This window comes from Schistocerca gregaria, chromosome X (assembly GCF_023897955.1).
Source record: "Schistocerca gregaria isolate iqSchGreg1 chromosome X, iqSchGreg1.2, whole genome shotgun sequence".
NCBI lineage: Eukaryota > Metazoa > Arthropoda > Insecta > Orthoptera > Acrididae > Schistocerca > Schistocerca gregaria.
In genome coordinates this window covers 280,055,409-280,082,055 of record NC_064931.1, presented here as the reverse complement: position 1 = coordinate 280,082,055, position 26,647 = coordinate 280,055,409, and positions in this window count along the sequence as shown.

Genomic DNA, 26,647 nt, shown 5'->3' with positions numbered 1-26,647 from the left:
TCGGGCATGGGTGTGTGTGTTCGTCCTTAGGATAATTTAGGTTAAGTAGTGTGTAAACGAAGGGACTGATGACCGTAGCAGTTAAGTCCCATAGTGCTCCGAGCCATTTGAACCATTTGAATTCCCTATTCAGCTGAAATAACAGGTTTACTCAGAAATGAGCCACTGGGCATTTTGTAAGGTGTGTGTGAAGGTATGCACTAAAAAGAAGCGACTAATCCTATTAGAATATCCATACGACAATAATTTCAAGTAACTTCTTATCTCTAATTACCAAAGGAAATAAGAAATTTATTACTGAATCAAATGTGTAATTAGATTCTGAGTTGCAAATATTGGAGATATAAGTTTCGTCGTATATTAACACTGCTCAGGTTAGTCCCAACTGAAAGTATAGAATATTTCCGTGGATGACATTGTGTTACAAGTATCATACTCACTGAGGCATAAGCCGTATAAAAAGCATTTATGACTTGTTTAAATCAACGCTACCACATTTCATCACAGAAATTTTTCTTAGTAAGAGTTCCCGATATAATTAAGGTCTGCAACCAAATCTGCAAAGCCGAACTGTTTTGTTGAAGCTTATCTTAGAGGAATCTAAAAATAGTAACAATATGCTCATCGACCAATAAATTTTGCATTATTAATATTCGTGACGTGGCAATGAAATTCGAAGAGATGGTAAAACACAATGAAGTAAGATGTGGTGGGGCTAAGGGAAGTAGTACAGAAAGGGAAGGAAAGGTGTTTGGTCTGTCGCGAATAAGGAGATAAACACTTCGTCGAATACTACCATTAGGATGTTAAATTTTCGAACGTGAAATTGGAGAGCAGGCCAGACATCAGTGACAACAAACAGGAAGTTTTGTTCTTCACAAGACCAAACCGAAGCAAACACCAAAAATGATCGTAGATATGGATGGTGAAGTGATAATGCAAGAAGTCGCCAGACTATAGCGTAAAGATAAATCTCTTTATCTGTGGGTCTGGGGTTGTTTGCCAGGAGAAAAAAAAAAGCAATTCAAGTGTAACGCTGTTGGGGACGAAATGGAACGAAATGGGATAACGGAGTTTTGTGAAAAGTTTCAGCTACTTCTAAGGAGTCATTCTACAATATCATTTGCACAGGAAATGAATTCGTGGAGAACAAGAGATTAGTGAAGATGTGTATTGGCTTACGTGCGAAACAGTAAAATTAGGCATATAGAACCAATGAGAGAAGACGAAAATTACAACTTTCAAGCGTGATTTTTGCCCTATGAGAGGCAAAATCAGTAAGGATACAACGAAAATTACGGTTCCATGGAGAAAATTTAAAACGATCTATTATGACGTGGCAAATAAACCATACGTATTTAATAGCAATAAAATCAGCAATAAGTGTAACGCGGTAAAGATATAACGGCTTCAAGAGAAATGAAAAATTATTGAGAAATATGTGTTCCTTTAGAGAAAGAATGGTGCATTCCTGCAAATGACATGAATAATCAAAATAAGACTCAAATGCTCAAATTAAGGAACATTACAAAATACTGACAAGGAAGCCGATACAAGGAAAGAATGATTTAACCTCCGTTACCAGTCTTTGTTGAGCAGCAAGGGAGTAGAAGTAAACTACATTAAGACGAATGGGATAAGTTATTAAAATCAAAAGCTAGACCTGCAGAAGGCTTTGTTGTTGACACGTTCAAACGAGACATTTTGTGCTGGTGAAATTTATTTAACGATAAGAAACCTGCGGCAGATACAAGACACTCAATATTGTCAATATAGAGTTTAAGAAGTCTGAATACTTGTCAGTGAGTTAAATTTCTGGAAAAACTGTATTCATGTAATTCCAAAACATGTATGAAGACAGGAATATATAGAATGATAAGAGGAAGAAAGGAAACAGATATTAAAATATACTGGACAAAAGTCAGCAAAAGTTTCAGAAACTCTTTCTTTTATTAATAGGACAGTCAATTTAATAAATGGACTGTGGTCACATAATGTAAAATTCCGGTGAAGAGTCATCACAGTGTAAAATTAGGAAAAAATTGAAATTAACGCTATTTTAACTGAAATATTAAAATATGCAAGGCAGTTAAAAAACCAGTTGGCTGAAATAGAAATGAAAAATGAAGTAGAAACTCAACGAAATATTAAAAATTTAATGTGAAAATTTGCCTTGACTGCATGTTGAAGAAATAGTGGATTAATTTAAGGGCAAAATCACGTGACTGAACACTGAAAAGGAAAAATAATCGGCTCAGTGTATGAGTTCAAAAAAATTGATCTGTTAAGGACAAGGACATCGTCTCCATGGGAAACTGCACGGCAAGCAGAAACGCTGGCCATGTGAAACAGACGTAACTAAGTGCACAAGGTATTTATAAGCTCACGCAAGGCTTTCGAGCCAGTAGCACATTGACGGCTGAAAAAGCAAATACGTTCGTACGAGATATATAGGCATGGCTGCGAGTGGACTGAAAACTTCTTAACAATGTCATTATCTCTGGTAGCGAATCATCTACAGAGAGACAAATAATTTTAGATCTGCTCCAAACAGGGATGGCAGGACAATTACTGTTCATGAAATATATTAATTACTTAAAGAATATTATCAGTTTAACAGATGCGCGTAACTACTGACTCTGTGACTCCATTTGTTGGAGAAAATTAGAACATACTTTTCGTGAACGGAAAAAACTCATCTCTACAAATCAATATCTATTCCATAAGTACAGATCGGGAGCTAAGGTTGATGGTGTGTCTTCAAAGTCTTGAGACAGTATCACATCACCATCCGGTAAACAAACTTCATGGTTAGCGGTGATAGGAACACGTACGCGAATGGATTGAATAATTCCTGGCTAACACAACACATCTTGCTGCTTGTAACGTGGAGACATCGTAGGAAGCAAAAAAATCCACGTGTCTTACAGATGACAGTGTATAGTGAGACAATATTTGCAGGTGTGTGTGACAATATTATAATGAGAGAGTTTGCAGCGCTCAGACGAAATTCGAAGCCGACATATACTACTGGCAATTAGGCCACTAAAATTGATACACCACGAAGGTGACATGCTACAGACGCGAAATTTAACCGACAGGAAGAAGATGCTGTGATATGTAAATGATTAGCTCCTGAGAGCATTCACACAAGGTTGGCGCCGTTGGCGACACTTACAACGTTTCCGACTTTGATAACGGTCGGATTGTAGCCTATGGCGGTTGCGGTTTATCGTATCGCTTCATTACTGCTCGCGTTGGCCAAGATCCAACGACTGTTAACAGAATATGGACTCGGTGGGTTTAGGAGGGTAATCCGGAACGCCGTGCTGGATCCCAACGCCCTCGTAACACTAGCAGTCGAGATGACAGGCATCTTATCCGCATGGCTGTAACGGATCGTGCAGCCACGTCTCGATCCCTAAGTCAACAGATGGGGACGTTTGTAAGACAACAATCATCTGCACGAACAGTTCGACGACGTTTGCAGCCGCATGGTCTATCAGCTCGGAGACCATGGCTGCGGCTACCATTGACGCTGCATCACAGACAGGAGCGCCTGCGATGATGTACTCAACGACGAACCTGGGTGACGAATGGCAAAACGTCATTTTTTCAGATTAATCCAGGTTCTATTTACAGCATCATGATGGTCACATCCGTGTTTGGCGACATGTCGGTGAATACACATTGGAAGTGTGTATTCGTCATCTTCATACTGGCGTATCACGCTGCGTGATGGTTCAAATGGTTCAAATGGCTCTGAGCACTATGGGACTCAACTGCTGTGGTCATTAGTCCCCTAGAACTTAGAACTACTTAAACCTAACTAACCTAAGGACATCACACACATCCATGCCCGAGGCAGGATTCGAACCTGCGACCGTAGCAGTCACACGGTTCCGGACTGCGCGCCTAGAACCGCGAGACCACCACGGCCGGCTGCGTGATGGTATGGGTACCATTGGTTACACGTCTCGGTCACCTCTTGTTGGCATTGACGGCACTTTGAGCAGTGGACGTTACATTTCAGATGTGTTACGACCTGTGGCTTTACTCTTCATTCGATTCCTGCGAAAGCCTAGATTTCAGCAGGATAATGCACGACAGCATGTTGCAGGTCCTGTACGGACCTTTCTGGATACAGAAAATGTTCGACTGCTGCCCTGGCGAGCACATTCTCCAGATCTCTCACCAACTGACAATGTCTGGTCAATGGTGACCGAGCAACTGGCTCGTCACAATACGCCAGTCACTACTCTTGATGAACTGTGGTATCGTGTTGAAGCTGCATGGGCACTGCTGTACCTGTACAAGCCATCCAAGCTCTGTTTGACTCAATGTCCAGGCGTATCAAGGCCGTTATTACGGCCAGAGGTGGTTGTTTTGGGTACTGATTTCTCAGGATCTGTGCACCCAAATTGCGTGAAAATGTAATCACACGTCAGATCTAGTATAATATATTTGTCAATGAATACCCGTTTATCATGTCCATTTCTTCTTGGTGTAGCAATTTTAATGGCAAGTAGTGTATTTGTGTACTATGTGGTTAGAAGATTGTTCAGCATGAGTGGAGACTTAAAAATGATGAAGCTCCGGGTGAAAAAAAATTGGTTCTTATTCATGTACGTAAATAATTATCATTCAATGTGCGTAAAAATACGAAAAGTTATGATATCATTGGACTATACGATCGTCGATCCATAAAAAAAGTGTTTGGCAATGTGTCTAAGAGACGGGCGGTGTTATCCAATAAAATATTACAAGTGCTCCATGCAGGGAAATGTTAGGTAGTACACATAACTAACGTGAAAATTTTTACCCTGTCACAAGAGTATCGAAGAGTCTTCGCTAGAGTTTGTCAAAAAAAATTAAAGGGAGTGTAAAAGTATGAAACGATTACCTACGTGAGTTTGAATATTACGCAGATGGGAATTTCAGCTTATGAGTAAGTTACTTGTAAACTACAGTTACCTGCAAAGTAAATTGCTTAAAAGTATTTGTACAGTCTACACTAGAATGATGATTAAGGGAGTCGAATCAGTATTAGTATAGAATAACAGGGTACTGAAAAAAGATCATGCAGAAAGAAATAACAGTCAAAAATCTGTTTGCAGAGTGGTAGATTTTAACGGAAACGCCAGGAAATCACAACTGCGTACGAAATGAGGAGAAATTCTGCTGTGCACATTACAATAAAGGATACCACTTGCCATGCAGTTTATTGTAATTAACGGAGTATACATGTAGATGTAAGTTTCCACGATACTTCAAGCTGCTGAGTCTCTTCTTTAGTTGTGTGTGAAACTAATTTTGAGAGATTAATCTATGTGTGATTTAAACAAGATACTTAGGTGCTACCGTAGAACTGTTAATGAAAATTCAGTACTATCACAGCACTTAATATAATAAGAAAATTTTAGATAAATCATCAGTAAACAGAATATTTACTTGAAGTTCTGTTGTTGCAACGACGCTGTGTGAGGTTATCAGTCCCACGGAACAACTTTCAATGTTCAGTCCATTCCTTAGCGGACGTAGCTCATGTTTCCGCGAGGAACGCATCTCCTTGATGGAAGAGGCGGCCGAATGGGTCGATCTAATCTTGGATCTCGGCGAGGGAAGGTAGCGTGCAAAGCAGAACAGTTTCTCTTGCTCTTTTGGGAATTTTCAGCTATACGTGTACTCTCGATATAATTTACTAATGTGCCACGATAATTGTTTCAAATAACATAAATTTTCATAAAAAAGAAATTACAACGTCATAAATTGAAAAAATGATGTATCTCAAATCAATAAATTTAGCCAAAGCACGAAACACATGACACGGTGCAATTTTAAAAAGTAAACCAGAGTTCTAAACAGTTGACGTTATTCTCGAATAACACGGACAACGCCAGTATCATTGAGATGAGTAGTTCAAAAATGGCTCTGAGCACTATGGGACTTAACTGCTGAGGTCATCAGTCCCCTAGAACGTAGAACTACTTAAACCTAACTAACCTAAGGACATCACACACATCCATGCCCGAGGCAGGATTCGAACCTGCAACCGTAGCGGTCGCGCGGTTCCAGACTGTAGCTCCTAGAACCGCTCGGCCACACCGGCCGGCTGAGATTAGTAATAACATAGACCCTAGAATGATGTGCGACGTTCGTTAATGAGAGTGTACATGAACTTAATGCGAAGTGAATGCCTGTCCTTCTCCAAAACGGCTGTAGTATGGCAGTGGAATAGGAGGGGAGGACACACACTTACATTTCCAAGGTGTCAACAGACAATAACAAACGTGCTTCACTGTGTTCATATCCGGAGATAAAATCAAACACTATGAGATGAAATGTTTACTGTGGTCGACGGTGGTCGTCTTATAGTTTACAACTACCGCAACTGCACCGAACTAATAACGTGCGTAAGCTTAACGATGTCATTAACTAGTATCCCACACAATGATATTACCTCGTCCGTAGCTATACCTTTCGGTGGTCTTTGATAGATAATATAGAGTTCAGGCTTTTTGCCAAATAAAATACATATTTGCTGTTCACATTTCACAGTGAAGAATTCTGTGCACTGTACTCAATGGTATCACCCAACCGGTGCACTGCAACAAGAAGAAGTTGTTAATGAAATGAGATCGCAGCACTGTTTCTTCGAATGCAAAGCAACTGTTGTCGGTAATCAGAGAGCGTAGTAGTCCTCTGTCAAATTTGACCGAACATTCTGTATGCCAAACCTATTGCTATAGAATGCTATTTTTAACTACGGACAGCAGAAGACAGACATTTATACCCATAGTAACTTTTGATTGAATTCATAGTCTGCTTTATCAAGCAACAGCGCTTCATCGCAGCTCGTCCAGTAAACCATGTCGTTCGCCCAAGCTAACTATCATGGATTTCTTCTTTCCAATATCGTATCACCATCTGCCATTCTACCGTCCCGAACGTTCTTTTGCAGCACGATAAAAGGATACTGTATCATGATAAGGACTTGGAAACAGTAGACTTTAAATGGGAACACCACTACCAGACATTAACTGCCAAAATGAGACAGAATAACGAAAGCAGCTAGAAGAAGAGATTCAAAGCTCTATGATAATACCTCTGTAGTAATACACTGCCTAAAGGAGAAGTGAATATGATGAAATAATAGCCGAGATTCTATAGCCATTATGAAACAGAGTCGCTTGACGCCTTAAAAATCACACAATGAATGCTTTCTTCGAGAAAGAGGAGGGCGGGGGGGGGGGGGGGGGGCTTATGGGTTCTTCGAGAAAGAATGCCGAAGAAGTACGAAAGACAGCGAAGATGACGAAACTGAAAAACTGAGAGCGTAAGGATCCGACAATACACGCTGTACCGCATAAAATGTCTTTTAAACGTTATCGGAAAGTTCAAGAGAAATTTGTTATGTGAATTCTGCTAAGTATATATGAGGAATATTGGAAGCAACGGCGCGGTTCAATGTCACGTACCGATTCACGCATGTCAATAGCATAATGCCAATTATGACGAGACGATCTTAAAGACAACAGAATACGCAGTCCCCGAGCGGAGAAAATCTCCAACTGAACCGGGAATCGAACCCGGGCTCCTTCACTTAGAAATCCACCGCGCTGAGCACACAGCTACCGAGGCGGACAATTAGTATATTTGGGGAGATGCATGTAGAGCTTGTTTGCTTCACTGACATGGGAAAGAGCCGTATTGAGCTGGCCATGGAATATGCAACTGACGCTATGGTCCATGTCCACTACACTGAGCATGTGGCCTTGTGCTTTGTTTATGATCATGGCGTAATATAAGCTCACCGGGAATTGTACATGTTGAAAATGAAATGGTAAACTGCTAGGAATAAGCGTGATCTAGAGTGTAGAAGCTCGCTCAACTGCATCATTTCTCATCAAAATTTCCGCTTCTATGATGTTACGATGTAGAGAAATAACATTAAGCCTCTGCATGTAAAGGATCCTAAGGAGCGAGCTGATGCATGATGCTCTCGATCAAAGGCACACTGCACCTTGCTTTCGGAAGGAGTTTCCAACGAATGAGTGAAAGCCAGATATTCTCGAGGCACCGCAGGTCTTGCATCATAATCTTCATTGAATTCTTGAAACTGCGTAACCCTCAGCATTTTACACATTCTGGCGTATTCAGAATGGCTCAACAGTTTACTAGGCATTTTTAATTGTAAACAAATCGAAATCATAATATAATGAGAAGGCACCAAAACCGCAAAGAACTTAATAAATTCACTATTTCTAGAAATGAATAAAAATAAAACTTATAGAAAGAAACAAAGCAGTGTAGTTAAACATTTAATATACAAAGCGAAATCAGTAAATACATGTACTGTAGCCAACTGAATTTAATGTTAGTTTGTATTCGTAAACAGAGGGTTGTTGCACCTAATTCTGTCGCTGACATAAACTCTCGAAACTTACGTCTATCTAGAATTGCAAAACTACTGTAGGTTATCATTTACTACCGTAAGTAAGTATAGACTGGGGTAGGTTCCCTAGTAGCTTTGGTCAGGTAAGGTTGCACCTACTTAAACTGTGTGTTGCATATCTATAGGGCGTTACCTCATAACGATCGCTTTCTTTACGAATGTGATCAGCGTCTTACTAGATTCCCCTAAAAATCGGAAGTGCTGAACCATCTAGAGACTGACAAGGAACCCCTTCAGTGCGAAGTCACAAATTCAATCTTTAATAAGGCTCATTTGAAAGTTTTGTATTAACAATTATGACAGGAAAAATATTAGCTGCTAATGAGTAACCATGTGCACCAAGAGGGCAACAGAAAATTAATGTTCAAGAGGTACAGAGATCGACCTACTATGGGACATACACCGCCCTCCCTAAGTTTGGAAACGCCCAGAGGTTCTACATCTACATCTACATCCGTACTCCGCAAGCCACCTGACGGTGTGTGGCGGAGGGTACCCTGAGTACCTCTATCGGTTCTCCCTTCTATTCCAGTCTCGTATTGTACGTGGAAAGAAGGATTGTTGGTATGCTTCTGTGTGGGCTCTAATCTCTCTGATTTTATCCTCATGGTCTCTTCGCGAGATATACGTAGGAGGGAGCAATATACTGCTTGACTCTTCGGTGAAGGTATGTTCTCGAAACTTCAACAAAAGCCCGTACCGAGCTACTGAGCGTCTCTCCTGCAGAGTCTTCCACTGGAGTTTATCTATCATCTCCGTAACGCTTTCGCAATTACTAAATGATCCTGTAACGAAGCGCGCTGCTCTCCGTTGGATCTTCTCTATCTCTTCTATCAACCCTACCTGGTGCGGATCCCACACTGCTGAGCAGTATTCAAGCATTGGGCGAACAAGCGTACTGTAACCTACTTCCTTTGTTGTCGGATTGCATTTCCTTAGGATTCTTCCAATGAATCTCAGTCTGGCATCTGCTTTACCGACGATCAACTTTATATGATCATTCCATTTTAAATCACTCCTAATGCGTACTCCCAGATAATTTATGGAATTAACTGCTTCCAGTTGCTGACCTGCTATTTTGTAGCTAAATGATAAGGGACCTATCTTTCTATGTATTCGCATCACATTACACTTCGCTACATTGAGATTCAATTGCCATTCCGTGCACCATGCGTCAATTCGCTGCAGATCCTCCTGCATTTCAATACAATTTTCCATTGTTGCAACCTCTCGATACATCACAGCATCATCTGCAAAAAGCCTCAGTGAACTTCCGATGTCATCCACCAGGTCATTTATGTATATTGTGAATAGAAACGGTCCTATGACACTCCCCTGCGGCACACCTGAAATCACTCTTACTTCGGAAGACTTCTCTCCATTGAGAATGACGTGCTGCGTTCTGTTATCTAGGAACTCCTCAATCCAATCACACAATTGATCTGATAGTCCGTATGCTCTTACTTTGTTCATTAAACGACTATGGGGAACTGTGTCAAACGCCTTGCGGAAGTCAAGAAACACGGCATCTACCTGTGAACCCGTGTCTAAGGCCCTCTGAGTCTCGTGGACGAATAGCGCGAGCTGGGTTTCACACGATCGTCTTTTTCGAAACCCATGCTGATTCCTACAGAGTAGATTTCTAGTCTCCAGAAAAGACATTATACTCGAACATAATACGTGTTCCAAAATTCTACAACTGATCGACGTTAGAGATATAGGTCTATAGTTCTGCACATCTGTTCGACGTCCCTTCTTGAGAACGGGGATGACCTGTGCCCTTTTCCAATCCTTTGGAACGCTTCGCTCTTCTAGAGACCTACGGTACACCGCTGCAAGAAGGGGGGCAAGTTCCTTCGCGTACTCTGTGTAAAATCGAACTGGTATCCCATCAGGACCAGCGGCCTTTCCTCTTTTGAGCGATTTTAATTGTTTCTCTATCCCTCTGTCGTCTACTTCGATATCTACCATTTTGTCAACTGTGCGACAATCTAGAGAAGGAAGCACAGTGCAGTCTTCCTCTGTGAAGGTTATGGACAATAGAAAGGAAATACATTAAAAATTGCATTTTATTATTTTCTAAATGTTTATTAAGCTCAAACAATACATACATAAATACAACTATCAAATCTAGATTCCTCAAAATAGCCACCTTTTACTTTAATCATTGCCTTGCATACTCTCAGTATGCGATGGGTCAATTTTTCCAAAGTTTCCAGTTGGAATTAGTCTCCATTCTTGTTTTAGGTCCTCTCACAATTGTGTGCCACTCATGATTCCCGTTTTCGGATACTCCTGTCCTGCGTTGCAGCTGGTCGGGAGATGGGGAGGCCATTCCAGGTTTTTCAAAATTTTCAGAACCTCTAGAAACTTCTCATAGTTCTGACACAAGTGGGATATATGTTTTAGGTCGTTATCTTGCTGTAAGACAAACTTGTTCCAAATCAGAAGCAAATCAGATGTCTCCGCATGTCGCTATAGGATGGCACGATTTTCCTTTTGGTTCAATTTCCCATCTAGTTTCACCAAATCTCCGATTTTATTGCCTCCAAAAGATCCCAATACCCTTACAGAAACCCGTCCTTGCTTCACAGATGGAATTACGCACTGAGCGTTCGATCTTTCACGGGTAAACGACGTACGAATTGACGGTGTTTACTTCCAGATATTTCGAACTTGGATTCGTCAGTGTAGAAGACTCTTTCCCAATCCGCTGCTGGCCAGTGTTGGAGTGTCGCAGCTCGCAGCCCACTGAAGCCTTTCGCTCTTGTTAACAAGGTGCAACAATGATTTTCTTGCTGCTACATAAACCTGGAGGTGGTTTACTGCCGTCGACTCACTGACTGGTGTATCCCTAGTTGTGATTAGTTCAGCAGTCAGTTCACGGACAGTTTTGCATCTATTACATTCACCGGTGCCTACTAAATAGTTTTCCTGGCGTTTTGATATTACTGGTACTTCTTAGTGACGACGATCATCATAGGAGCCTGTATATCAATGCAGGTGTATTATCTTGACAACTCCACTGCTGGAAACCTTGATATTTGTCCGACACTATTGCCTTCTTGCGGCAAGTGATTATCTTTACCCATGGATCATAAGGAACCTCACAATTTGGCACCATTTTCAGTTACTTTCGCTACAGGTGCTACCTCTTCTCGTGACGAGTCCTTCCTTCATACAAACGGAACTACAGCGGAACGGAAGAGTAAACACCGTGCCTCTACACAGACGTGCCGTCTACTCGCGCCAACGGGCCAAAATGGACACCGTCGAAATTCAAGAAATGTTCAAAACAAACCATTAACTTACACCATGAACACTGAATGAAAACTGGCGCGCCACACTGATCACAAAGGTTAGCACCATCAAGATCGAAGGCGAACTGCTTGGTAGCTACAAACCATGCAGGATGTTCAGCTACGTATCCACCCTTAAAGAACGCATATGGAATCATATCGGTGTAATGGTGTTATGACAACTGACGAAATGTGATGGCGTGTAAACGGATGCGAAACAGTCTGTTGTGGAGCTTACCGTGAAGCTGGCTAGCCTTTACGGCGTAGCTGCACATAGGACGATGATATGTTTTACGGCCATGGAAGAAACACATATCCAGAGGCTGAATTTGTCCATTTGTTCCAGATGGTATGTCATACACTTTTCAGGAAGGATAGTTTGCTCTAAAGGAGTGTTACTTTTCAAAGCAAACAAGGAATCAAGCAAAAGAAAGTTATTTTAACCACCTACTGGCCAAAATCAGTGCTCATACCATAGTTGTAGCTCTCTTACACCTATTTCCATACTTGCTTGCTGTGACGTAAATATCCCTACTGCCTTCGCAAGATCACGCACACGAGAAAGAATCGGTGGGGGCAGAGCACCTCGAACCTCTCACAGCACAATAAATAAGTTTCCAGCCAATTTACCATCCAGATTAACAGTCGGCATAATTGTATACGAATGCGTTAAGGCAGTGATGTAAGTTGATCTTGCTGCAACTATCTTGGTACCTTTAATATCCAGGGTTCCTTTCACATGCATTTCCTCTTCAAATCCTGATTTTTCAGAGTTGAAAACAAATTCCATACTGAACTATGGGGTAAGTTATTTGATCTTAGTGCAACTCTCTTGGCACCTGTAAATTCCAGGATTCCTTTCATATGCGTTTCCTCTTCAAATTATGATTTTTCAGAGTTGAAAACAAGTTACTTTAGCTCATTTACAAACTTTCGGGCTGATTCCGCAGTCTGTTTTATCGACAAGCTGATGTGTTGTTTGTAATTTCGTTATCTTTCGTCCCCCAATTCTGTAGCACTGTTTGAAATTATGCAACGATTCACTGCCTATCTTGAAATCACTGCAATCTGTGTCAAGCGCAGTTTGATGGCATAACGTATTAGGCTACTATCATGCACGTCCTGCAAATTGTATCGAGCATCTTTGAAGAGCTCAAAGACCAGTCGTTGTAACAAGTGCGGCTTGTCCTCCATTGAATATCCGTAGTTTTTCTTAAGCACTACACGGTCATTTTGCTGCTGACTTATTCGAAATCTGTGCATAATTGTTTTTTTTTACTATGGTGGGAATGATCTATGTACGTAATTATAATTAGTACGCGCTCCTTGGACAACGATTGTCGTTTACTACGTTTCACTGGAGACGAGATTTGTAGCTCCCCGTCCGACAAGGATGATGAACTACGTGCTCGGCAACTGTTTCATTATCATTTTTAATTGTTAAGCACGTACCGGCATCAGTGTACTTGTCGTTTTCATTGTCGGCACAGCCGAGCTTACACGACACCTCACATTCGGATCACTCATCTTGCAGAAATGCTAATACACTCCTGGAAATGGAAAAAAGAACACATTGACACCGGTGTGTCAGACCCACCATACTTGCTCCGGACACTGCGAGAGGGCTGTACAAGCAATGATCACACGCACGGCACAGCGGACACACCAGGAACCGCGGTGTTGGCCGTCGAATGGCGCTAGCTGCACAGCATTTGTGCACCGCCGCCGTCAGTGTCAGCCAGTTTGCCGTGACATACGGAGCTCCATCGCAGTCTTTAACACTGGTAGGATGCCGCGACAGCGTGGACGTGAACCGTATGTGCAGTTGACGGACTTTGAGCGAGGGCGTATAGTGGGCATGCGGGAGGCCGGGTGGACGTACCGCCGAATTGCTCAACACGTGGGGCGTGAGGTCTCCACAGTACATCGATTTTGTCGCCAGTGGTCGGCGGAAGGTGCACGTGCCCGTCGACCTGGGACCGGACCGCAGCGACACACGGATGCACGCCAAGACCGTAGGATCCTACGCAGTGCCGTAGGGGACCGCACCGCCACTTCCCAGCAAATTAGGGACACTGTTGCTCCTGGGGTATCGGCGAGGACCATTCGCAACCGTCTCCATGAAGCTGGGCTACGGTCCCGCACACCGTTAGGCCGTCTTCCGCTCACGCCCCAACATCGTGCAGCCCGCCTCCAGTGGTGTCGCGACAGGCGTGAATGGAGGGAAGAATGGAGACGTGTCGTCTTCAGCGATGAGAGTCGCTTCTGCCTTGGTGCCAATGACGGTCGTATGCGTGTTTGGCGCCGTGCAGGTGAGCGCCACAATCAGGACTGCATACGACCGAGGCACACAGGGCCAACACCCGGCATCATGGTGTGGGGAGCGATCTCCTACACTGGCCGTACACCTCTGGTGATCATCGAGGGGACACTGAATAGTGCACGGTACATCCAAACCGTCATCGAACCCATCGTTCTACCATTCCTAGACCGGCAAGGGAACTTGCTGTTCCAACAGGACAATGCACGTCCGCATGTATCCCGTGCCACCCAACGTGCTCTAGAAGGTGTAAGTCAACTACCCTGGCGAGCAAGTTCTCCGGATCTGTCCCCTATTGAGCATGTTTGGGACTGGATGAAGCGTCGTCTCACGCGGTCTGGACGTCCAGCACGAACGCTGGTCCAACTGAGGCGCCAGGTGGAAATGGCATGGCAAGCCGTTCCACAGGACTACATCCAGCATCTCTACGATCGTCTCCATGGGAGAATAGCAGCCTGCATTGCTGCGAAAGGTGGATATACACTGTACTAGTGCCGACATTGTGCATGCTCTGTTGCCTGTGTCTATGTGCCTGTGGTTCTGTCAGTGTGATCATGTGATGTATCTGACCCCAGGAATGTGTCAATAAAGTTTCCCCTTCCTGGGTCAATGAATTCACGGTGTTCTTATTTCAATTTCCAGGAGTGTATTACATCTGCCACATCTTTATTACTCTACGAAATTCTTTGGGTTCCTTTCTGACGTAATGTAAAATTCGGCATCTATTGTTGTAGATATACTGCAATGTTTGCTTTGTTTATTCTTGCCATTGCTCTGCCTTGTATCAACACCACTAGTACAGTCGCACTGGGTTTAGTTACTCGGCGATTAAGCAATTCAACTATTCGGCTTAGCCTCATGCTGTTGTCAACACTGGATACCTCCGGTCCTGCATCTCGTTGCCATTAGCAGCCAGTACTGTGGTTCCGTGGTAGACGTTATGGAGGGCACGAATTATTTAAAAGTTATTGGCATTTTCGACCTCCCTCTCAAGGGGTTTCTTGTGAATGAAGGTATATAAAAGGCCCGGTTACCTAGCAAACGTTTTTTCCCTCCATTGTTATTCTCCTGCCTGTTATTTAGGAAGAAACAGTACTTATAGCAAAACTGGGACAGCCATTGTTTAATTCAGGTTTCATTCGAAAATTGTTAATTTTTAACGTTAAACAGTGGGATATTGTAGTAAAAATAAAGAAAACAAGACAGATTTATCATGAAGTGATAGAGAATGCACTTTCCACAAGAAAAATATAACATAAAAAACGCAAACAAAAATGTCTCAGACATTCCCTCAATACTTATAAAGCTATATACTTATATTAAACATATTTCTGTTATTCATAAACAACCTCAGCACTTATCAATAATATTAGGAAACTCTTGCAGTTGGTCATTATGGAGAACTTTGTGCTGAGTACAAAATAATGTGCTTGTAACCACTACTTGCATAAAAATATTTGCTTTTGTTTCATAAAAGCCCAGAAGTTACGTGATGAACTAATTTTTATTACTCATAAAATGCAATTGATTTTATTTATTTTCTGGAAGGATATAAAATATACAATAGTCTAAAACTAAAAGATACTGGGTTCTAATAATGTGAAAAGCAAACAACGAAAGAAATACAAAAAACAAAGAGAGTTCCTCGGCCTCGTGTTTCTGTCTTACAGTTCATTTGTGTTTCTTTCCTTGGTAATGCTACCAGAATCACCGGTGGTCCTACCATTTACTTTGTCTTTCATGTAGTGTACCAAAACTACTGAAGCGTAGCTGTGGTAGAGACCAACTGTATTTCTATCACTGAGTTAAAAAAAATTCTCGAATGTAAATGAAACCTATCGAAAGCACCAAAGCGGTGTCTTGAAGTTTCCAATATACAAAGCGATACCAGTAAATCCGTATACCATAGCCAAGTAAATTCGCTGTTTGTCTGTATTCGAAAAGATAAGGTTGCATAGCTTCAATTTGTCATTGACGTTAACTTCCGAAAAAAGATCTGTAACTGTGTTTGAAAACCTAACAGCGAGATCTGTTGGCTGTTTGGTGTATTTCAGAATTGGTAGCACATTCTTGTGTCTCTCTGATGTACTAACAAACTAATTGGGTAGTACACTCTGATGATTAAACATCCGAACTACTAAGCTGAGCAGATGATTTTAGATAAAACTTTTAACTGCCATATCCTTTTTTTCCGCGTTCCCATTTGGATGAATGTTGCTTGTATTTTATCCCAAGCTATGCTGAAGACACCTGTGAAAACCCCACGAAAATTCGTTAGTAGTTTTGGAGATTAGCGCCTTCAAACAGAGTCCGCAGCTCGTGGTCGTGCGGTAGCGTTCTCGCTTCCCACGTCCGGGTTCCCGGGTTCGATTCCCGGCGGGGTCAGGGATTTTCTCTGCCTCGTGATGTCTGGGTGTTGTGTGATGTCCTTAGGTTAGTTAGGTTTAAGTAGTTCTAAGTTCTAGGGGACTGATGGCCATAAATGTTAAGTCCCATAGGGCTCAGAGCCATTTGAACCATCTGACCCTTCAAACAGAAAAACAGACAGATGCGACGGTTTTACAATTTTAATGATAGTATGGGAGATACAGAAGACATTTAGCGTACAACATTCTCCAGAATACACAGATGAGTCGTAACACTACGACCACCAGTTTAATAGCCTTTCCGCTCACCTCTGCAACATAATATAACAGCGATCCAGCGTGATATGGATTTTATAAGCTCTTGGTAGTTTTCCAGAATTTCTAAATACGGAGCTGGCACCCAGATTTTGTCCACGGGGTTCAAACCAGGCGAACTTGTTGGCCAATATACCAACGGGAGTTCATTATCATGCTACTCAAACCACTGTAGCACGATTCAGGCCTCGAGGTACAGACAGTTATCCTACTGGAAGGTGTCTTACGAGGAGAAGATAACAAGCATGAAACGATACAAGTGGTCAGCAGTAATGTTCACGTAGTGTACAGCGTTCGATTACTACCACAGGTCCTATCGATACCCAGTTAAATATCCCCCATAGGATAATACTGCTTCCACGGGCTTGCGGCTATAGCACGATGGAAATAGAAATGAGCGTTTGGCGTCGTTGGCAGGAAGGCCCATTGCGGGGCAGGTCCGGCCGCCTTCGTGCAGGTCTTATTACATTCGACCTCACATTGGGCGACCTGCGTGACGGATGGGTACAAAATGATGAGGAAGACAACACAACACCCAGTCCCTGAGCGGAAAAAATATCCGACCCAACCGGGACGGCAATCCGTCAACGCTGACCACTTTTTTTTTTGTAATCTCATTTTATTCGTTTTCGTTCGTTTCATTTGCTCGGGGCGCACGTCGCAAGACACCCGTTTCAGTTCGTCGTTGATCCATTAACTCAGTTTTTTTTATTACAGAGGGCAGCTAGCCCTCTGACAGAACACGCTGAGCTACCGTGCCGGGTACCACTCAGCTATCAGGGCGGGCTATAGCAGGATGCTTGTTAGGAAAAGCCGTTCGTCTGGATCACGGTGTATTCAGACTCTATCGTCTATCGTCGACTTGATGCAACAAGAAACGTGTTTCAACCGACCATGCAACGCGTTTTCATTGAGCCTCTACCCAGCTAGACATTACCGTGGCCACTGGTAATCGTAACTGGTGATTTCTTTGAGCCATGATGAGGATACGTGGGAAGCACCATAATCAACAACTTGCTCCGAGCAGTATGCTACGCAGCACATTTGCCTCTTCAAACATTATACTTAGTCATCAAGTTTACTACACATCGCCCCCTTTCCTGCTTTACAATGTGGAACAGTGTCCGATCCCCACGGTATGGGGTGGGGCGCAGGCAGCCAACACCTTGTCGCCTATTCGTAGTTTCACGATCCATCATTAACTTTCCATTGATGCCCAGCCAGCCAGCTTCGCCGTTTCCGTTCTGCTCCTTCCCAGGCGCTTGGCCATAACTACCTGCCCTTTGTCAAAGTCGCTTTCGTACTAGCCAAACACTGGCTCATAATGATATGCGGTCATCCCGAATGCACACCCTATCAAACACACTCACAACCATTAAAACTTGTCTATTCGTTGAAATGATCTACGCCTTCTTGCATAAAAATATACATTACGAGCTGATTACCTTCACTTTTTGGAAGTCGGTTAAAAATAAAGTTTGTATTCTTCCGGTTACAAATTTGAATAGAAACTCAAGTTTCAAACAATAACCGCCTTGCCTTCGTGAGGAATAACTGACTGTCGTCAGGCTGTCAGAGTTGTTGCCTATGCTGCGGTGCTAGTAGCGCCTATTGTAACTTAAACAACACAGCAAATTTCTGTGAAGTCTTTGAACGTCCAAAACCCACAAGCATCCATCACCAAGATTATATACTGAAAGATAATAGGGATATTAAGTTATATTCTTCAAGAAACGGAACCGTGAAGATTTTCATTAATCACTAGATGATCAGACTATTACATTTCCTCCTTCACGTGGCCCTAAAACAAGCTAAACATATAGGATCCTGTGCAAAAAGACATACGAACTATTTTCTGACCATCCAAATAGATAAGCGAAATACTGCACCCATTAAATGACAGACAGAGACCCAGAGTCCATGGTATTTACAAGTGAGACAATGCTGATACGCTATTGGTTTTTTCTTTCAATTTTAAAATGACTGTCTCGGATTGTTTGGCTGCATTACTTACTTAGAATTGCCATCACAATAAATCTGTTATGGACCAGCAGAAAAACTTGACGTTGCCTGTATATTCCTTTACAACTGTGCATGAGACTTCAGAGACTTGGTATTTATATTTAGCTTATTGAAGCAGTATGAGTTTGGACGTGAGTGAAGAGCTTATTTGCTTCACTAACAAAGCAGGGAGCCATGTAGAGCTGATCGTTCGAAAAGTAACTGACAGTGAGGTTTACGCCTGCAAAATGCTTCGTATGACCTTGTGCTTTGTTTGTGGTTTTGGCATGACACAAGCTCACTGGGAATTGTACACGTTTAAACCGAAATGGTAAATCTGGAATTTCGGGTATGAGAACTCACTCACTTGCACCTTTTCCTACCATAATTTCCGCTTCTGAGATTTTATGTTGGAGAGTAGTAACTTTAAGCATCTCTGTGTGTAGGATTCTGATAAGCGAGATAATGAATGACGCTCTCGATCAGAGCCACATTGTACCTCGGGTTCGGAAAGAGTTTCCAGAGAGGGAGTTAAATCCTCATGCTCTAGAGCCACAGCAAGTCTCGCATCATAATCACCATTGGATTCTTGAAATCGCATATTACTCAGTCATTCTGGTGTTTCACAATGACTCGGCCGTTTGCTAAGCATTTGGATTCATAAGCAAAACAAAATGAAAATGTAATGATTGGGCACCCAAATCATAAAGCATAATTAATAGATTCGTTATTCCTAGAAAAGAATACAAATTACCCTGTCTATTATAGCCAAGCAAGCTCAATGTTAGTTTTTATTCGTAAAGATAAGATGACGGCATTAAATTTTATCATAGACGGAAACGTCAGAAAATACTTCTATCCCTGAGATGAAAAAATAACAGTGCCATATGTTAGTTGTTTCTTGTACTACGAAAGTAACAGCGTCATCTCTTGTTTCTTCGCTATACTACGCCATGATTAGATAACCGAACTACTGATTTGAGCAGACGATAATAGATAAAACTTTTAATTATAATTTTGTTTTTCTTATTCCGAATTTGACGAAATAAAGCGTATATTTTAGTTCTACCTACACTCAAGTTACCTGTGAAAAGCCCATGTAGATTCGTTTAGTAGCTTTGGCGAGTAACGTGTTCAAACAGACAGAATGACATAATTTTATTATTAGTGTAGGCAAATTTTCTGATGCTAAGTTACAATAAAGAGAAAAAAATCTGATGCTAAGTTTATTTTAATTTTGCAGTCTCTCCTTGAAGAGAGTACATGAGGTAGTATATAGTAGTTGCATAGAATGAATGTTAATGTAGTTAAGTAGCAAAGGCTTATGTCAATTTAGGTAAAAAATCTGAAGTTAGTTTTCTTTCCATTTTCAAGAGACTGAATAGCATTTACACTAATTTACACCAAACATAACATCCGTTGAATCATTCGTTTAAAACTGCTACCATAAGTGCTTTTATTCATAAAAATTCGAGTATTTTTATGTGGACTTTGACTTGATAACTTATCATGAAAGAGCAAAGGGATTATCTTGTAAGGAGAAGTCATAATGAAAATAACACGTAATGTAGATTGAATAGACAAACTATCAAAATAAACTATTTAAATCTGTGATATTATATTTGAAGTTCTCTTTTCTGAAACCTTTTGATAAAAATGTACAGAAATTTCATAATTTCTCTTTCTACAAAATGGGTAAGAATACTCTGCATCCTGAAAAGATGTACAATACTTGCTATATTAGCCGTATACAATGCCGTTCCAGAAATACTTCGACCATTATAATCTAGGCCTACATGTCGCTTCATGTGAATCTGCCTCACCATGAATATCACTAACAGTTCATATGTTTCAAACAGGAAACTTCATTCTTCAAGTGGCTTAAGATATTACACTTCCTTCGCTTTACATTTATAATGAAACTAAGATTTCGTAATTAATTTAGATAAAGTAGAATGACAAGGAAGGTCTAAAAGAATGTGAGTGAATGGATGTGGAGAAATTGTAAATAATATATCAAGAACCAGAAACTCAGGATCAAGCTTGTGATGACGCTTGGACTGACGTAGTAAAGCAGTTTGTGCTTCGAAGAATGAAACAACCTTCTTCTTTAGCTTGTATTGCTTCAGGAAGAGAGAGAATAAGTGACGCAAATGACTTGCTCTACCACTAGTCGAGATGTACATATCTTCAATACATTTTCAACTTCGGTGACATTAGGAACTATCCTTCGAAGTATGTCTGCAATAATAACTACATCTTTCACTTACAGTTTAACGCTGAGGTTTTGACAAAATATTATACACACATTATGTGCAGTTTTATCTCCACTGTTCATTAACTGCAGCATTTTCATTTTCGTTCTTTTACAAATAATTGGAACTCATAGAAAATAGATTTCATTTCAGATATCTCGGTTCTCAAAGCATCTGCTTCTGACATCTGGTTTCGCTGGCTTAGTCCTTACTGTTGAATTACATTTTCTCATGAGCTGAAGTAACTGGCGTAGTTTGATCTCCAACATCTTCCAATCTGGGTCTCCAAAAAACGACTGCCTGTATTCCCCAGGTTTCTAGTCAACTACAGTTCTTTGGAACTGAACAGATAGTTCTTCACAAACATGGAAGAAGTGAGAAAGAAATTGTTCCAGAGGAATCGTGCAATAAAATAATTTGATTGAAGCAGTTTCTTATTGTAAGAACCCACATTACTGGAAGTATGACACACATAATAGTCACAAGTCTAAAAAAAAATGAGATCCGTACTTTTCATTAAAATTTAATTGCATTGATCGTAAACAGAAAACTTTTACCACAAAAAATTATTTTTTGTAGGAACCGTGTACCTGATGGATTTACACACACAGAGTATAGACATTGATCACACAGTTCACACTTTCATTTATACTGCATTACGTGAAAGCTACATACTGGACAGTTTACATGCATTTAGACTTGCATAATAAGATTTATAAAACTCGTTTGAACATAATATTTAATGAGTATGCACGCCGATAACCAAGATTTGTTTGTTATAATTGCTGTGCACCGTACAAATACACTCCAAGTGACTTATTTCTTTATATTATTAATGCAACTTTGTTAGAACTTCCAGAGAGTGTTCTGATAGCCTAAAGTTCTCGTCTCGAATTCCATGAACTCGCTTTCTTCTTCTTTGGAAATTTGAGCACGGATATCTGCTTCCCAGTTCGGAAAGGAGATCTCCCATTATTCGTACTAGTAGCCCTATTATCAATAGCTTTATGTGCTAAAAGGCGCGAACGCCTTCTCCTCGTATAATAACGCGGCATCACTAGTCGGTGTCAATGCTGCTGCGATTGCGGCTGCTCGACGACAGGAAATAAATGAGACAGAGTCTGTGTCCGTATGGCTTAAAGAACCACTTAATTGCAGCAAGATTAAAGTTGTTGATGATGTAACACATTATTACAGGAACTGAAACAAACTAGATATTCTTCCCTTATCTCCCGTGAGATTTTTTTAAAGAAAAAAAAACAGTCTACACATTGATCTTGCCAGAAGCCGAGAAGCGATTCTTCTTGGTGTTTGAGCTGTCAGCGGCACCCTGGGATGCTCTCTGTGTCTCTCTGTGTGTCTGATGCCGCTGCAACATACTTTGATATATATGTTCCATAGAATAGTGTAATATGCTTATCTGCGATACTTAAGAAAGAGCGTTAAGTCCGTACACTCCACTTATACATCACAGAGTGAAGTAAAGGAAGCAATCAAATATTTCACGGTGGTGATATATATCTAATAAATATGCTTTCAAAGACACATAGCTTGACGGTTGTCAACTTGCAATAGTATGCTATTGTCAGGCTGCAATTCTACTGGACCCTGGGACGTGGTACAGAGACGTAGCAAAAACAGTCCTTGGTACATGCCTGAGGTAACAGGCACAAAATGACGACGTATTCACCTTCGGGGCTAAAGTCTCCTCCAGTATCCCAGGCATAGGTTTCCCGTGATTTTCCAAGTCGCTCAAGGTTATATCCGGGTCGTTCTTTTGAGAAAAACATGTACAACTTCCCAACCCAGCCCAGATCTATCCAAACTCGGGCCCTTTACATTTTTAGCCAAATAAGGTAGCTTCTAACAGTATTAGACTTAACTGTAGGGTCTAAGGCCAGTTAATTTTTTTGACCAATTGAAGTACCGATAATTTGTTTGTCTCACGAGGGATACGATGTTAGAGACACCACTTTAAGAGATAAAGAGCGATATGAACTATTACCTCCAAATTATTAATGTAAACGTTAATGTTTTAAGAAATTTGGAACGATCAACTGGGAAAATGACCAAGTCCATAAATAGAACACTTTTTCTATGTTCTTTGCCTTAAATTGTTAAGTAAATGTAATTCCTCAATCCAAAACGGTGAACACTATATATGGATAAAGTTATAGAAATCAGTGTGACATGCATCTCTAGTAATATACTTCTGTTCAATGAATCTTACTTTCACTACAGTTCAGCATGCGTAGAAACGCAGAATATCAAACCACCCTTGCTTTAAAAATATTCAACCTATCATGTAACGTAATACGCGTTAATTTCTTCAGTTGTCTATGGACACATGTTCATAATAAGTATTTCGTGTTACTTGATTCGTGGCACCAGTGATGAACGTTATGGGTGTTGTTGAAGGCATCAAGTGTGAAAATAACTTCACTGGTGCGCAATATGAATGGAATTAAACCGTAATTAGCAATTACTCGTCGATTAAACTCCAATGATTAGGCTTCACAGCTGCGTAAAACTGTTACATCGACTCACGATGGAAAGGTTACAAGCCATTTATTACGTAATTTCGATCGTACTCGTGTGTGTGAAACGCAGATAAATGCTTAGTGATATAGGAAAACTTTCTACCACGTGAAATATGTTGCGTAATACAATTATTGACAAAAATATGTGTACCAATAAATCACGGTTAACAAATTTCGTTGAAACCACGAGTATCTGTGCGTCAGTGAGGCAGTATGGAGTATTATTCACAAACACTAAAAGCACTTCCATTCTGCAGTCTCTTAAGAGATTCCACGTTGGAATTATTCAACATGTGTAAAGTATAAGTGACACTATTTTGTATAGGTCTGTTACTATAAACAGCCAGTTAGGAAATGCAGTTTCACCTGATTGAGACACTAGACCGTCCGTCGTTATCTATTCCACACTTTCATTCCTAAGCTTTTCGGAACTGGCTATGTCAACCTAAGGCAATCCCATATTCATTGAAAATTATCACCTTATATTGACCACGCTAATACCTCCTTAAATATACACTGCTACTCCAGAAACGCCCCAAGTATAACATGCCACAGATAAAAATGTTCTACAAAACTCTTACGCCTTTCCCAACACTGTACATCACAGTCAGTGAAATCGTAGTTATCCGCCTTTTCTACACTACGTAGGCTAGAATTCTAGTTCTTAGAAAATATATGTGTTTCCTATAAGTGATGTAATTATTAACTGATCACTATTAGTGATAGAAGCACTCGAATTATCGTCGGGCGATATGTGGTCTCTCACTTTCCTCAATTTTTAATTGAGATAATTGCGTGAGTTGGACGAAAATATGGAAACATCGCAACAAACGCGTGTTTGACGTAAATGCAGAGGCTAGTCAAACCTGCAAGTTATACTTGACCACGAACAGAAACTGTGCTATGTCCTCAACACGTTGCAGGTGTCTGTCGTGGTCATGACAGTGTTCTGTGTAATTGTGAGAGCATTATGTCGGAGATACGTGGATTAGAAAGTGGGCTGATGAATGGTGCCCGTATGGTGGGTGCTTCCGTAACCAAGGCAGCTGAAGTGTTTGGCGTTTCAAGAGGCACCGCGTCGAAGGTTTACAACGCACACAGGGAAAGCGGAGTAACACCATCAGCCAGGTCACAACGCGAACGGAAGTGTCTGTTGAATGATCGCAACGGATGGTCAAAAGAAGAGGACTGTGTGAAAAAAAAACGGGAATCTGGAAATTGCACGGAAACCGGAATGACAAAACCATACAAAAGACTATAAGAAAAAAATGCAGTGCCGAAGTCATAAAACCTTGACTATGGAAAAATGGAAGAATGCCATTTGGTTGGATGAGTCTTGTTTTACAGTTTCCAACTTTTCCAACTTCTGGTCGAGTTTACATCCCAATAGGGAAACATATAGGAGGTTCGATAATGAATTAGGCAACCATATCGTGGTGTTCCTTGGACTGCGGCCCACACAGGTACTCAGCAGGTCAAATTACTGTCAAGATTTTGTGAGAGTTTCGGACCCGTGGTACAGTGTTCGTTTCCCAATGGTGATGGTGTGTTCCAAGGCGACAGGCCCACTGCTCACAAAGCTCGTATAGTCCGGAACGGGTTATGAGAGCGCGAGGAAGTATTGTCCCGTCTTCCATGGCCACCACAACCACGGGATGTAAATATTATTGAGCCTTTGTTGTGTACCTTGGAGAGAAGGGTGAGTGATCGCTATCCACTTCCATCACTGCTACCTGAATTTGTCGCTATTTTACAGTAAGAATCGTATAAAATTCTTGAAAACAATATAAGACCATTATGTATCCATTCCGAGACCACGTGAAGCTATCTTGAATACCAACGGTTTTCCTACACAGTGTTAGGCATAGTAATGTGTGGTGTTTCCATGATTTTGTCCCCCCTCCGTAGTTCTTAAACAGATTCCATATCAAATACTTGTCAAGTCAGTGCCTAATCTCCACATACAAAGAATTATATTTCAATGTATCGTGTCCAATGCACTTTCATAATCCATATAAGTCTTTAGTCTATTAACAAGGTCATCATAGCCTAAGATTTTTCTTTCTATTATTTTCGTTGGTCATTCACAACAAGGATTTTTTTGGATGTCGAGCTGCAGAACCTTGCTGCTCCGACTGCTACATTACCTACTAGGTCTCGCATTCTGCAGACGACAATCAGTAAATATACCTTCCCCTTGACTTTCTCTTCGTCATGACTTATGTTTTGGCAAGTTAACGTTTTATCCCGCTGCTTTCTACATTTATTGTTAACTATTGTCAGCAACTAATGACGTATAGGACAGATCTTGCATTGTCATAACCTTTGGTTCAACCAGAATATTTCATGTTCGCTTTCCGCTTCACTGGGAAATGTCGGGTGGGAGAACAGGAACCAAAAATGGTTCAAATGGCTCTAAGCACTATGGGACTTAACATCTGAGGTCATCAGCCCCCTAGACTCAGAACTACTTAAACCTAACTAACCTAAGTATATCACACACATCCAAGCCCAAGGCAGGATTCGAACCTGCTTGGTTCCAGACTGAAGCGCCTAGAATCACTCGGCCATAGCGTCCGGGGAACAGAAACCTTAAATTAACTTTAATATTGGGGCATTTAACGTTTCAAGTCTGTTCTTCAGAGAAATGTCTACTATAATATGTGAGTTTAGTACCACTTACAGTGTTATGATGAATGTGCATTCGGGTTTCACATTGCCCTTGTATCTTCATAACCCATACAGATTTATCTCAGTCACCAAAGAAGCCAATAATTGAGATGAATATAATCTCTGTTCCTGACCAAGTATGTAAATTATTGAATAAAATAAATGAGTTCAAAAGTCATGCTGCAGGTTTTCCTGTCGGCAACACGAATGAAAAAGGTGCGAGGAGAACAGCAGGGATGGCGACCGAAACTGTGTTTCAACTTTCGTCCTTTAGTTCAATTATCCGTAGCTGAGAAGCAAAAAAATTGAATATGCAGTTCGAAAAAGTAATAGACAAACTTTCTCACTCTCATAAAAATATATTTAGACTCCTTAATAAAACATCATACTTTGCTTAATATTTCTGGTATATACTTCTCCTTACTG